Consider the following 13299-nt stretch of genomic DNA (forward strand, 5'->3'; position numbering starts at 1 on the left):
ATTCAAAGTGGCGGACATTTTTTATCATCTGTGACTACGAATTCATATTAAGGTACCTTTCCGATCCTCAGATGTAAATTTTTATCATGACTAGAGCAAAATTTTCCGTCGGACGTACCGTTTTTGAACAAGAAGCAAAAAACTGGGAAAAGGCAAAAAAAAATCCACAACTCCTAAAATGGAGCAAACTCGGATTACACTAATTTATAATTTATAACCAATGAAGACGTATTAAGACGAATTCCAGCTTACTGCCTTAATTCCTAGAAAGAACCTAATTTTACTGGCCTTTGGTGGGATGGTATTTTTCCAACATCATTATTTCTAATTCCGTGATTCGGCGCAGATCTATCAAAGCGGCTTTGTAAAAGCCGGCGCCAAACGACAGGCAGCTTATCGCCCGCATTATCGAGGTGCCAGGTATTTTTGGCTTTTAATAGAGAAACTTTAGTCTGGAAGTTGGATATGAATAGATACTTGATGAATAGATATGCCCTAGATATCTGAAGCTGCCCACGACTTTTATGGGTACTCCACCCAGCATGATCTTAGGCACAGTTAGCTCTGGGTTATACTTTGGAGCCTTAAAAATTAGTATTTCACTTTTGATTGAATTGTACCTAAGACCATGCTGATCAGCGTAACCCTCGCATACGGCGATCAACTTTTTCAACGCACCTACTGAGGGGCTCAGCAACGCCATGTCGTCCGCGTAACTTATATAATTCTGCTTGCTTATTTTTGTGGGATATTTAATTTTATCTCAATAGCCTACTATAAGTATGAGAGAGATCTAAAAATACGACCTTATTATATTGCAAATAAGTTTCAATTTCGAACGGGCTTTCCAAGCAATGGACTAGGCATCTCAAAAATCTGAAAAATTCAAATTAAGAATTCCGTTCTTGACTGTCGTTGTGTTTTTTTTTTCCACAATAGGACACATAGAGTTAGTAAGGCGTATAGAGATAATAAAGTCATTTAATATTTATGAACAGCTTTGGCCTCATGTATAGATTTTATTGAGAGTATCTGATTCGTCGAAACAATATACACAATATTCCTTTTCATTAAGTACCATTACATTTCTGTATTAATTGTATAATTATAATATCTATTAATTATATTCAGTACTTATGTATATTTTTGAACGGATCGGTGAGCAACAAGATTCAGGGCTATAACCGCGAAAATAGAAGTTCGCAAATTGCGAGCATTTTTCTCTGTCACTCTAATTACGCCTTCATTGGAGTAAAAGAGAAAGATCCCCGCAAATTGCGAATTTCGGTTTACGCGGTAGCCCCTCAGTCCTGTTACGAGAAAATAATTTTGGAAGACATTAATAGTATATGACAGTTAAATATCACAGTTTTTAGAAACAAAGGTAAAATTGACGAAATATTTAAAGTAAGCCGATCTTGTTTTTTAGCAGTTCTAAATAATATTAAAGTCTATACATATTATATGGCATAGAACTATAGCTGGTCAAGCAAATCTTGTCAGTAAAAAAAGGCGCGAAATTCAAATTTTCTATGGGACGATATCCCTTCGCGCCTACATTTTTCAAATTTGCCGCCTTTTTCTACTGACAAGATCTGCTTGACCAAGTATAGAAACAAAATCAAATAAAAAATAATAATGAGTTCTAAATTCAAATTGAAGGAGTATACATTTTAAGGTATTATAGGCCAAGCGCGCACCACCATATTAATTTTTGCGACACGATTTTAGAATCGCGCTGTAATATATCGCAGAAAATTCACTGCGCGCACTGCGATGAAAATGAAAAAGTCGACCAGTCGCTTGTCATGAAACGTGTCTTTAATATGCGATTGCTGTATGACTTTGAGCATTTATAACACAAAGGTGATGATACCCGTCTATTTCCATAATTAAATGGTCAACATCTAGCGTCTCATTTTGAGACTCCATTGGAGATGCAGGTGCCGAGATGTTGGGGTTTGGAGAGCGAAATGCCGACTGAGGTCCGGCCGGGGTGCGATTTTATTATCATAGTGCGCGCGGGGCCATACAACTCCGCATGCTGCAATTCACTTTGCGACAATCGCGTCGCGAACAATCGCGGAAAAATTTGACAAATCACAATTTAAAAATCGCTGCGATTTCTTTGTCGCATATGCGCGCACTAACATATAAACACATACGTTGCATTTCTGCGACAAAATTATCGCAGGACAAAAAATCGTGGTGCGCGCTTGGCCTTACTCTAAATTATTATAATACATCAAGCATTCGCGAGATGCTCGACTTCGGTATTCAAACACAAAGCAATAGTACAAGAATCTAACTAAATGCAAAGGCCGAAGGAGCGATTCGAAGATCCGAAGCGTCCGACAGACGCGCGCCTCCCGTAACTTTTCCAAGTATTTTTAAGTACAAGTGTCTAAGTCGCAAGATCCAAAGGCTGAAGTCGCATTGGGCCGAAAGCCCGAAGCATCCAGGAGGTCAGTTCTAAACACAGGTAATTAATACAAGTGTCTAAATGCGAAGGCCGGAGGCCGAGCTCCGCGTAGGGCCGAAGGCCCGACGCCTGCAAGATGTCAGTGGTTAAACACAGAACTGACAACCTGGACGCTTCGGGCCTTCGGCCCTACGCGGAGCTCGGCCCTCGGCCTTCGCATTTAGATACTTATACTATTGTTCTGTGTTTAAGTACTAACATCCTGGACTCTTCGGGCCTTCGGCCCCACGCGGAGCTCGGCCTTCGGCTTTCGCATTTAGACACTTGTACTATTGATCTGTGTTAAAGCACTGACATCCAGGACGCTTCGGGCCTTCGGGCTACGCGGAGGTCGGCCTTTGGCCTTCACATTTAGACACTTGTACTATTGCTCTGTGCTAAAGCGATGACATTTTGCTAAAGCTCGGCCTTCGGCCTTCGCACTTAGACACTTTGTACTATTGTTCTGTGTGTGTAGTTGAATACGGTATCCTAAAAACAGGCAAACAATCTCTGTAAAATGTAACGATGCGAGCAGTACGGCTACCATCAGTTTGGCATTGACATAAACGCTACCGTGGGCGTGAACGTAATTTACTTTCTATACATCTCGCTCGTACTGACATATTAGTGCGAAAGAGATATACCTATAGGAAGTAAATTACGTTCACGATATCGTTTATGTCAATGCCAAACTGATGGTAGCCGTACGGAACACTAAATGCCTCGAGCTATCTCGGACTTGGCCAAATTATTTTCAACACAGATTAATATTGTCAATACCTGTGTCGGACCGTTTTGCTTTTTTTGTAGTAGAGGCGTAGTATTCAAAACTGATAGATATCAATTAGCCAAAAAAGCAAAACGTTCCGACACAGATAATTTCATAATCATTATATTCCCGAATTTGGTCAAGATTGGTTAAGTTTTGGAGGAGGAAACAGTTGAGTACGAAACCTCGATTTTTGAGATTTTTACGCAGGATTTTTCGCTTCGTCCTTATAGCACTAGTTTTAGGAGCCGCTTCCGTTAGCGAGACGGGTATATTTACCTAAAATATTTAAAATTCAGCTCCTGTTTCGTCTTAAGGCCTGTGCACACCGGCTGTGTGTGCGTAGACTTGCACGTGCGCGTTGTGATATACAGATTCTTATGAGAGACGGCGCACCGCTTGCGTGACGTGTGTGCGCGGCTGAAACATTTTAGCGCTCGCGCATGTGCACGTTAACGCACACACAGCCGGCATGCTCTGGCCTTAAACGTGTGTTATGCAAATTATATATTAATATCCTGGGAGCTTCACTCGGAAAACATATAAAAACACAAAAATGTGCGTTTTCCCAGAGACCTAGCTAGATTGATTTTTCGCCCCCGAAAACCCCCCATAGCAAATTTCCGAGATCCCCCGAAATATATAAATAAATAAACAAGAATTGCTCGTTTAAAGGCATAATTATAGATATAGATATATCAATAGAGATTTCCATGTTTCGTTTGTAAGACAAATAACTACGTTGTATAGCAGCAAAGTTTAAAACACAAAAGGCACGGAACAGGTTGTCCTGACACAGCTCGGCATTGCACTTAATTTAGCTCCGGATTAAGTAATCAAGCTGTTGTGGAACTCCCAGATTTGAATAAAGTTGGTCCGCAATATCAACTCGCAGCCGAGTACCGGATGGTAAGAACTTCGTACTTGGTGAGGAATTATGTAAGACAATTATATTATCTGTGAATAAAAGATTGTTTAACTTCTCTTTTAGACCTGCCCGATAGTTATATATGGTAGCATTTTTATCACCTGTCAGGTCATGTGTCACTTTCGTACTTACATATCTGTTAGAACGTGACAGGCGGTGACAAATGATAAAGAGCCGACCATCTTAGATCTACAGGTCAAATTTCATGTAATTTCAGTATGTCGTTTTAAAAATGATAGAGTAACTTCATTTTTATGGTAGCGGCTAGATTAAAGGATTACACAAACTTAGGTATGACCTTCAGACAGGTACTGTAAAGGGATACGGCCTAGCGAGGAGGATGTGGTAGGCATTCAAATACTCATAGATGATCTTCTGTAAGTATATTCTTTTCGTAAACTTCAGCTAAATTACATAAGATTCCACTAGTCTTGATGGGTGCCTCTTTAGGTATGCCGATCCGCACCCCGTTCCATCTGACAGCGAGATCAAATTCTAAATTCAAATAATGATTAGCCAGCCATTCATAAAAAGGCTGTAAAGGCTCCAAACCTTTCAGTACCTACCTAAGTACGTACCTTTTAGGTACGTTTACCTAACGTCCTTTTGCATAATGCATAATATTATGACTTGCTTCTATCGACTTGAATAAAATTCTTTGTAACAAAAACACGTTTCACTCAAACAAAATATTGAAATATTGCTGACTCGATAAATTTATTGGCATTTAATATTTTGATACTTTTGTATCTTTCTGTATTCTGTACTTTATATTATTCTTTCAAAATGCAAACCCTTGAGAAATTCGGTTAAGATAGAATTGTATAGGTTATTTTTATTTTGCCTACCTGAGCATTAAGCAAGACCTCTATACGGCTACCACCAAATGACACTAATATATTCGCTCGCGTGTGCGTAATTTATTTTATATTGCACCTCACTCGTACCACAGAATAAATAATAGTACTAGGTACAGAAGACTCACTCTCTAACAAAACACGTCTGTCACGATCAGCACAGATATGGTCGCTAGGTGGCATACCCCAAAATTGGGGTCGAACGGATGTACTTTTAGCTACCTGTAGCAAAGCGACGAAATCGCGGAGTGAGCCTGCTCGTGCTCGCATTGTAGTGGGAGCGAGATGTATCAGAAAATAAGTTACGCAGACGTCAGTGAATATGTTAGTTTGACACTGCTATGGCAGTCGTGGTTAGGCTAATTCCGTATCTGTTGTTTCCTGTATAGTCAGCCAAGAAAGTGGTCTACCACTTTTCGACCCTATCATCTGATTTATAGAGTGATAGACCACTTTCTTGTACTGACCACGACCGACGTTGCTTAACTTTGGTCAAAAATCACGTTTGTTGTATGGGAGCCCTATTTAAATCTTTATTTTATTCTGTTTTTAGTATTTGTTGTTATAGCGGCAACAGAAATACATCATCTGTGAAAATTTCAACTGTCTAGCTATCACGGTTCGTGAGATACAGCCTGGTGACAGACGGACGGACGGACAGCGAAGTCTTAGTAATAGGGTCCCGTTTTACCCTTTGGGTACGGAACCCTAAAAATGGTGAGGAAATTTGCTTAGATCTACGAAAAAAGCAAATATATAGTATGTGTAGTTTCTAAAACGGATTCGAGCCGGAACGGACTATAGCCCAAATGAAGCCTATGTTCAGCAATGGAATGTATTTATACCTAATACAGGGCCAGTTTTTCCCGATTTCCTTGGTACTAAGCGAAAATGGTGTTAGGAGACCATTTGGATATAATGCTGGTATAATAAGCGCGCTGGGGCCAAATTCGACACGTACAACTGTCAGATTTCGCATCCACGTCAAATCAACAGTTGATAATATCATTTGGTACAACCAAAACTCAACTTTAAACTAAGGGTGGTTCGGTTTGGTTTGCTTGTCACCCTAACTGTGGATTGTTAATGTCAAATTTTGACATTGTACGTATTCGAGAACTTATGATTTTTCCCACATCAACGGGAGATCAACACGATACGTCAAACGTCGCTTGTCGAATAGGGGTCCTGTTTTACTTAACAAAAGACAAAGGATTTGCCGTTCGGGGTCAGTTACGAATCGAACGACTAGGTATATCTAATAAATGATCCTATTAGATACATATTTAATTACACAAACGGGTCTACCGCGATATAATTTCATTGTTTTCTCTTAAATTCCGACGTTTCAGCTGAGTTGCACCAGCTGTGGTCACGGAAAGACCTTTCCGGAAAACAAACAAAAACAATGAAATTATATCGCGGTAGACCTAGCAGTGCACGCACGAGAACTTTCCAAAGTTGCGAAACTTTCCACATGAGAAATTCTCGGTAGTAGTGTGTTTATGCCGCTCCGAGATCAGAACTTTTCCGCCAGAGGGCGACAGTATGTATGCGTAAGGTAGTGACAATTTAGTTCACCCTACTCCCCGCTAGATGGCGCCACTGTGTATGCGCAGCGTTAGTTCCAAAGGTCTCCGCTAGATGGCGCCACTGGTTAGTTCACCCTACTCCCCGCTAGAGGCGCCACTGTCTATGCGCAACGTTAGTTCCGAAAATATCCGCCAGCCCCGCCGGAGGGCGACAGTATGTATGCGCCGCTGGTTAGTTCACTCTACTCCCCGCTAGAGGCGCCACTGTGTATGCGTAACGTTAGTTCTAAAAATCCCCACCAGCCCTGCCTGGGGGCGACAGTATGTATGCGCAAGGTTAGTTCCAAAAATCCCCGCCAGCCCTGCCTGGGGGCGATAGTATGTATGCGCAACGTTAGTTCCAAAAATCCCCGCCAGCCCTGCCTGGGGGCGACAGTATGTATGCGCAACGTTAGTTCTAAAAATCCCCACCAGCCCTGCCTGGGGGCGACAGTATGTATGCGCAACGTTAGTTCCAAAAATCCCCACCAGCCCTGCCTGGGGGCGACAGTATGTATGCGCAACGTTAGTTCCAAAACTCCCCACCAGCCCTGCCTGGGGGCGACAGTATGTATACGCAACGTTAGTTCCAAAAATCCCCACCAGCCCTGCCTGGGGGCGACAGTATGTATGCGTAGCGTTAGTTCCAAAAATATCCGCCAGAGGGCGACAGTATGTATGCGCAACGTTAGTTCCTAAAATCCCCACCAGCCCTGCCTGGGGGCGACAGTATGTATGCGCAACGTTAGTTCCTAAAATTTCCGCCAGCCCCGCTGGAGGGCGACAGTATGTATGCGCAAGGTTAGTTCTAAAAAGCCCCCGCCTGGGGGCGACAGTATGTATGCGCAACGTTAGTTCTAAAATTCTCCTGCCAGAGGGCGATAGTATGTATGCGCAACGTTAGTTTCAAAACCATCCGCTATGAAATGAATAGATGTCTCCACTTTGTATGTGAGTTGTTGAATCGCTTAAATGAATAGATATCCCTAGTGGCGCCTTCGTCGGTGGACACCGCTAGTTAGTTCCAAAAATCCCCGCCAGGCCCGCCAGAGGGCGACAGTATGTATGCGCAACGTTAGTTCCAAAAATCCCCGCTAGCCCCGCCTGAGGGCGACAGTATGTATGCGCAACGTTAGTTCTAAACTTTCCCCGCCAGAGGGCGACTGTATGTATGCGCAACGTTAGTTCTAAAACCATCCGCTATGATATGTATAGATGAGCAGCCGTCTGAGTATTTCTAAAAAAGTCCGCAGTCAGAGGGGGTTCATGGTAAGTTAATTAATCTTGGTCAAGCAAATCTAGTCAGTAGAAAAAGGCGGCAAATTTGAAAAATCGTGGGCTACCAACACTACGTTTGAATAGTTCGAAAATCGTGTGTCATTTATATCTTATCTGTGGAACTGTTTTGTTTACATTTCATCGCTGTTCGATGTACATTCCTTTGTTCGTTTCCTAGGGTTACCATACTTTAGTTTGCTTTACATTGCTTCTGACATATCCGGCTTGACAGACTATCGATTCGCTTAACAATATAGATGTCGCTAGTGGCGCCTCGTCAGTGGACACCGCTAGTTAGTTCCAAAAACATCCGCTATGAAATTGCAAAAAGGCCCATCATGTTTGTTTTAAAATATGAGACATATATCGGCGTTTTTTGTTAATACCACGTCAGTGGCAAACAAGCAGACGACCCCGCCTGGCAGTAAGCAGTCACCGTAGCCTATGAACGCCTGCGAATTCTATAGTTTACACGGATGCACTTTTATTTGCGGTTGGTTTTGTCGCTTGTGCTTATCAAATGTATGGAGTTTGTAGTTTACCAACCGTAAAGGGGTTTTTCTTTTATTATACCACATTGGTGGCAAATAAGCATACAGTCCGTCTGATGGTAAGTTGTTACCGTAGCCTTTGGACGCCTGCAACTCCAGGGTGGATACAAGCGCGCTGCCGACTGCCCAAAGATTCAATAACTTTGTTTTAAAATATGAGGCTTATATCGGCGTTTTTTTTAATACCACGTCGGTGGCAAATAAGCAGACGACCTCGCCTGACAGTAAGCAGTCACCGTAGCCCATGGACGCCTGCGAATTCAATAGTTTACACGGATGCACTTTTATTTGCGGTTGGTTTTGTCGCTTGTGCTTATCAAATGTATGGAGTTTCTAGTTTACCAACCGTAAAGGGGTTTTTCTTTTATTATACCACATTGGTGGCAAATAAGCATACAGTCCGTCTGATGGTAAGTTGTTACCGTAGCCTTTGGACGCCTGCAACTCCAGGGTGGATACAAGCGCGCTGCCGACTGCCCAAAGATTCAATAACTTTGTTTTAAAATATGAGGCTTATATCGGCGTTTTTTTTAATACCACGTCAGTGGCAAACAAGCAGACGACCTCGCCTGACAGTAAGCAGTCACCATAGCCCATGGACGCCTGCGAATTCTATTGTTACCACGGATGCATTTTTATTTGCGGTTGGTTTTGTCGCTTGTGCTTATCAAATGTATGGAGTTTGTAGTTTACCGACCGCAAAAAGATCCAGATTTTTTTTTTTATATACTACGTCGGTGGCAAACAAGCATCCGGCTCACCTGATGGTAAGCAGCCACCGTAGCCTTTGGACGCTTGCAAGTTCAGACTTTTGAAACCTATACATCATCATCATCATCATCATCATTATTATCATTAGACCCTCAGGAAAACCTCGACAGGGGACACCTCCGGCCCCCCTGCTCATGTAGTATTTAGGGTTTCTAGCACACTTATTTACGGTTGATTTTGTCTCTTTTGGTTATCAAATGTAGTTTGTAGTTTGCAGACTGCAAAAAGGCCCAGATTTTTTTTTTTTTTAATAATACGTCGGTGGCAAACAAGCATCCGGCTCACATGATGGTAAGCAGTCAACGTAGCCTATGGATGCCTGCAACTTTAGAGTTGTTACATGCGCGTTGCCGACTGCAAAAAGGTTCAATAAGTTTTTTTTCTTTTTTTATATACCACGTCGGTGGCAAACAAGCACACGGCCCGTCTGGTAGTGAGCAGTCACCGTAGCCTATGGACGCCTGCAATTTCGAGATGTAACATGCGCGTTGCCGATCGTTGAGATGTAGACCGTGACGTTCGAAAACAAAAAGTCGTATGTGACTGTAAACTTCCATTCACCGTAGAATTTGACAGATAGAGAGAGTTTGATGTATTTGTATGAAATTATAAGCAAATATCAGCCGTCATGAATTAAGTATTGTAACCTTAGTCAGATAATGAAGCTTATTTGAAAGATTATTAACTCTAAGTACTAGAAATAAAGTAGATTTTACTAATGCTGTAATTCTGTAATGCCACATGGTCATGAAACTCGTGCGATGTTGGGGGTATACTCTTCAATCTTTTCAATCGGAATGGTCAGAGGACAGAGGTCAGAAAGTCCGTGAGGGACAGAACATACGCAAAGTGACGAAATTGAAAACACGTTTTAATATACCTGACAACATATCAAGCATAACCTACGTAACTTGGTCGGGTTATTTGTTACCTAACATAAACCATACTAAATTCACTGTGGGGAATAAAAAAATGTGAAAATGTGACAAGGACAAACAATAATAACGCTTTCTCTTCTACTCCTACTGAAAGATTACATAAGACTATCTCGTTTGGTCATTTCCCCCTCCCCCTCCCCCCCACCAGTTCCAATTATAATATCATAAATGAGATCACAATACCTGCAATCTGTAACTGACGCATACGCTTTCTAAAATTAATTAAAAAATCAGAAAATAACAATGGAGTACGTCATTGAACTCGTTGCGAGGCTGTGGTTTAGTAACAAGGGGTTAGGGTACAATTATAAATGTGGAGATAGCGACGAAACAAATATTGCATTCATCTCATCAATCGAGGCGCTGGCACCTGACGTGGACATTTACAAGTGGGAGGCGGCCCGGATCGATCTCAAGAAGCTGATCAAAGAACTTCTGGAGGAGAGGAGCATCCTTCAGTTACACTCGGGATACCATGCGGAGGGGCTTTTGCTGGAGGTGCTAAGAAAACACAACATTAGATCATTCCTCTCCGTGCCTCTTAAACAGAAAACTTTAATCTGGAAAGACGCGGGGGTGTGGTTCGTAGAGGTGACCAACCCGAAAATCATCAAGAGAAGTTATGTGTTTTTTGACTTCGAATAAGTGTACGTCTGTGTATGTCTGAAATAAAAAAATGTTTAAAAGTGAATGACTATTTATTTATTTACCAATCATTTAGGTATTTTATAATGTTCCCAATGCGAGTACAAAAAAAATGCAAAAGCTGGTTTTTCAAAATTCGTTGTTAAGGGGCTCCTTGGCGCTAATGACATTCGATCTGAATCCTTTAGTTTTCTAATGTTTTTAAAGTGAGAACTTCTTTAGCGGCGTTGGGCACTTTCTGAGACAGCGATCACGTGATCGTAACGTTTAGATGGCCACTCAAATAGATGGCAATTAAATCAATAAAGAAAAACTCAATGACATTACATGAAAAAGGTTCTAATCTTGTACGGGTTGAAATACGAGGATCTCACAGTTACATTCAAACTTTATATCACTCAAATATAATTCAATAAAGCTACATCTTGATGAAATCGCTAATAAAAGTGAACTCTAGTAATGGTGAATAAAACTCAAAATATCATGATCAAATATATTTAGATGCGTGATCTGCAAGGTAACTTTACAATTTCTATTCGAATTTTAAAGAATTAACTGTACAAATTTGAATTTTAAACAAGCTCACTGACCAGCAATTTCGGACTAAAGTTTTTCAATAGAAAGGAGGATACATAGTGCTGCAGACATTTTGGCCTAGTCATTGAGTTTTCACTTCTGTCGGCACTCCCGGAGTGCAATCCGTTGTTTTTTTTGTAGCTATAATAGCAACGACTTTTAGCAATATAGTATGCCATATTTACTTCAAAGTTCATTGTCTTCGAGATATTCGACATCAAGTTGAACAATTTTAGGCCAACAACCTGGTTTTCAGGCCATAGCTTTTGTGTTAATTATTTTAAAATTTACATCTCTGACCAGTTTTTAGAGACGTCAAAGACAAACCCAAATATGCAGATTTCGTACATGTAAGATCCTTCACAGCAATCCAGCTACGAAAAAAGTGTTATTTTTAGACAATGTTTAAAAAAATCATAAAAAAATAAGTATTCATTAGTTTCAAAATCCGGTAGACAAGAATGGAGATTAAAGATTGAAGAATCGGTAGCCATTTGTCTTATAATTCTATCTGAAGTGTAAATGTAGAAGTAATGGCTCAAACCTTGTCAAATATCGATGAAAACCGCGGGGAGCCCCTTAAGGTGAGGTTGTGTAGAGCAATGTTTCAGAGTTACTAAGCGTGTGTCATCATCGTCGTTAAAAATATATCAAGTTCGATTTCAAACAAAAACAAGACCTAACCTAATCAAAGCAAGTGCTATACCATCTACATATTATGCATAGTAGGTTCTGCCATCTTGTGGGTCCCATTGGAAGTATAAACGTCACATTTACGTCTCGCGCCAAAAATCAGATGGCTCCTATGCTGTATAGTTCATGCATGCTCCCTATTGTCAGTTCAGTACGGTGGCGCTTAAGCAATGTCAATGTGAAAACAAATCCGTTTAAAATTACAAGGAGGGATCATCATCGCTAAGTAGGCGAAAGTGTGTCTGTCTGTCTGTTTGTCTGTTACCTCTTCACGCTTAAGCCGCTGAACCGATTTAGTTGAAATTTGGTATAGAGATAGTTCGAGTCCTGGAGAAAATCAGGGAAATCATTCCTGAAGAGAGTGCAAAGGCGGGTGGAATTGAAAGAGTTAATGAATTGCCTAATGATTGAAGTAAGCAATGAGCATATTGAATGATTGCTATTAGCATTATCCAGGCGCTATACCTACTTTAGCTGCTGTCACTAATTCCACGCAGACGAAGTCGCGGGCAAAAGCTAGTATTTCAATATTTTCGCTAGGATTTTTTTTATTGTTTAGTACAAAAATCAACTTTACTTAAATGTAATAAGGTTGACATCTGTTGCGGGGTAGCAGAACTTCTGTGATTGTAGCTCAACTATGCGACGCTAGATGGGCTACTCGTATCTTCAAAAATAAAAATCGTAGATGCAATTTCGACATAATTTCCTTTACTGTAAAGTTCAAATTATTGTAACGGGCTAGGGCTCATAGGATAATCTCTTTCGAAATAAGAAAATATGGTCAATCATCCTTTAGATAGCGTTGCGTTTGTAGTAGTGTGCATGTTGACGACATAGGTTTCCAGACCGCAGGGAAGCATCATATATTTGTTAATGCCTGGAAGATTGAGGCCTGTCTGCCCATGCTGATGCTCTGAGCTTATTGAATTGCCTTTCTTGGAACTCTTCAACGTACTTTCGGTCATTGGTTCATTTGTCTTAGAGTTTGGTAAAATGACATTCGGTGTATATGTTCAGTGGGCATGCTAAGGGTTATATTTGCAAAAACCCAGGCGTTGACTTTGGTTAATGCTTGAGAGCTCCATGTGCATTTGGCCTGTTTAGTGTCCATATTATACAGACGCACTGCTTGCCACCATTTGAATATTGTCTTTAGAGCTCTTTGCATTAGGTTGGATATCGTGTGGAAGAAGAAGTTTTGGGTAGAAACGATGTTAGACTAATAATGGACTGACGGATATAGGCTGTCAGTAGT

Source organism: Cydia fagiglandana, chromosome 12, assembly GCF_963556715.1.
Source record: "Cydia fagiglandana chromosome 12, ilCydFagi1.1, whole genome shotgun sequence".
NCBI lineage: Eukaryota > Metazoa > Arthropoda > Insecta > Lepidoptera > Tortricidae > Cydia > Cydia fagiglandana.